Source organism: Microtus pennsylvanicus, chromosome 14, assembly GCF_037038515.1.
Source record: "Microtus pennsylvanicus isolate mMicPen1 chromosome 14, mMicPen1.hap1, whole genome shotgun sequence".
Classification (NCBI taxonomy): Eukaryota; Metazoa; Chordata; class Mammalia; order Rodentia; family Cricetidae; genus Microtus; species Microtus pennsylvanicus.
In genome coordinates, this window is record NC_134592.1 from 21,442,343 (window position 1) to 21,445,241 (window position 2,899).

Here is a 2,899-nt window from a genome sequence, read left to right on the forward strand (position 1 = left end):
CACTTTTTTTCTCAGAAGCAAGTGTCAGAGAGCAAGTGAGAAATGAGAAAGAGCATTTTTTTCTCCTTTCTCACCTGCTGTCTTGTGCTTGGAAGGTCTTTAATTACTTGGGGTCAATCTCACTCCATCAAGGATAGAAATGAGTTCATGGGTTGTTGGTTAATCTCAAAGGGAAGCAGTGAAAACGAAATACTTATGAAGTAGAACAGAAACCTTGAGCCACATTCAATTAATGGGATCATGGGTACATGTATAGCTGATGAATAGACAAACTTGCCCAATGTGGAGTTCTTATATACACAAACTGGGCATATGTGTAACTGGTGGGAAGCCAAAAGGCTCCCATCATCAAAATTATATAAGTTTTTTTTTTCCCCCTAAGAATTTGGTCTGTTATCGATAAAGTCTTCATAACCCAATTTGGAGTAAATGTTTCAGCTCACTACATCCAAAAGAGATCAGATCCTAAATTGAGGTGTACAACAATCCTAGTTAGAAAACACATTGCTGAATAATATTTGCTCATAAATATTAAAGGAGTGTAAGTTCAAAGTGGAAAATTCTCTTGCCTAAACAATTCTAATTTAATTCAGAGTATTAGTGGTGTTTGCTACTGAAGAAGTTTCTAGAAATAACTCAGGAAATTCTCTTGGTGCTGAAAGATACAGAAAACTTAAGATACTGAATATAGCTCATGAATCTAATTACATATCTATTTATTTATCTATCATTTACTATATTTATCATTTACTATATCAGGTATCTGTCAATTTTTTTATCCTCTATATATTCTATCCTTTATGATAGACTTAAGTGTATGTGCATTTTAGGATATTAAAACTAAAATAGGTAGATGGAGACGTAGCTCATGGCAAACAGTGTTTGTTGGGCATGCATTAAAAGCTGGTTTTGAGTCCTGAATATCCATAGTAAAAAAAAGAAAAGAAAAAGAAGCACATATGCATGCAATAACCATTTTATTATTTGGGGTTCTCTAGAGGAACAGACTTATTGAATGATTATGTGTGTATGTAATATATACATACAATTATGTATTGTATATAATACATATGCACATATATATATAATATATACACATGTGTATATGTGCGTGTATTCGTATATATATGAAGGGAAATTATTATAATGTCTTACATTCTATGGTATAGCTAGTCCAACAAGGCTATATAAAAATGGAAGACTCAAGAATTCTATAGTTGTGCAGTCCATGAGGCTGGCTGTTTCACCTGGTCTTCAGCATACTGTAATCCCAAAGAAGTGAGCTTTGATGCCAGTGAAGGTATGGATTTACTAGCAAGAACAAGAACACACACAAAAAATGTAGAGTTTCCTTTTATACTGTGCTTTATACAGGCTGTCAGCAGAAAGTGGGGGCCAGATCAAAGATGCATCTTCTTTTTTTTTTTTAAACAAAACAACAAAAAACACAGGATTTTATTTCCATCCCATTGGGCAGGGCTCGGCAGGGCAAGGAGCAGGCTCTCATGGAAGAAAGAGGCCTCTACTCTACTTGCCAGCGATGAGCGGGTTCCATAGCACCACAAAGACTGAGTCCCTGCGCAGGAACATCTTGGAGATGTAGCGGTCCTTGTTGACAGGCTTGGACTTCTTCTTGCCCTTGCCGCTCTTGGGGACCTCAGTCCACATCTCCTTCACATTCTCCAGCACCATGTTGCAGTGCCTGTGAAAGGCCTTCACCCGCCCCAGGAGCTTCTTGTTGTTGCGACAGTTAATGAGCACCTGTGTGTTGTTCTTGACCGACTGCGTGAGCACCCAGAGGGGGCCTGTGTTGAATTCTTCCTCCTCCCGCTTCTGCAGCTCCTCTGGGGTCATCTCACTCTTGGGTTTATTGAGGAGACTCATGGTGGAGGTTTTGCTTGCAGATCACTCCCCCCCCGGCAGCGCGTTGCTCAGGTCTCCCAAAGATGCATCTTCTAATCTCAAAGATCTGCATTAAAGTTGTATCTTCCAACCTCAAAGATGTGGATTTGAAGTGTGTTTTCACACTTCAAGGAATTTAATTAAGAAAACATCTCTCACAGAAACACCTAGCCATTTGGGTTTTAGTTAGTTCCAGATAGAGTCAGTTGAAAAATCAAGAAATACTATCACAACAATTATTTTAAAAAGAGTTAATGAATTTGAATAAAAGTATGGGAAGGGGTATATGGGAGGACTCAGAGGGAAAAAACAGAATGGTGGTCTATAATGACATTATAGTTTCAAAATTGAAAGAAAAAGTCTACCAAAACAAATACAAAGGAAGCAGAGTACAGGCTGAACTATAAATACTCCAAATACAGATGAATCTCTGTGACTTGTTTTCAGCCCCACAAGATCAAATATCACAGAGAAACAGTCTCAAGGAAATAAGAAACCGTGATAGAGAGCTACATCAGAAATCCTTCTGAGCTTTCCTGCTCACAGAGGCATGTGCACCACTAAACACATTTAAGGCAAACAACACACACATACCCATACCACACACACACACACACACATGCATACCACACACACACACACACACACACACACACACACACACACACAAAGAATAGATAGAAATCAAAATGGAAACACTTTCAGGTTCCTGATGACATGTGGACATAAAAGAGACTGTGGGAGAGTAAACTGTGGTTCAAACAGTGGAGTGATTCCCTGGGACACACTAAGCCCTTTGAGCCTCAGCACAATATAAACAGCATAGTAGTGCATGCAAACAATCCTATCAGTTGTGAGGTAGAAACAGGAGAATTTAAAGGTTTCATTTATCCTGTGTTTGTTGTGAGCTTGAGGTCCGTCTAGGTTACATGTAGAGAGAAGACGTTTTCTTACATTAATATTCCTGAATTATAATTTTTCATTATCACAACTCTGT

The 2,899-nt window shown here is 38.4% G+C and overlaps 1 pseudogene; it reads right to left on the bottom strand.

The window, feature by feature from the left end:
• Nucleotides 1-1,413: 1,413 nt before the first annotated feature.
• LOC142834872 (small nuclear ribonucleoprotein Sm D2 pseudogene) lies at nucleotides 1,414-1,886 on the bottom strand (annotated as a pseudogene).
• Between the last annotated feature and the right edge of the window lie 1,013 nt (nucleotides 1,887-2,899).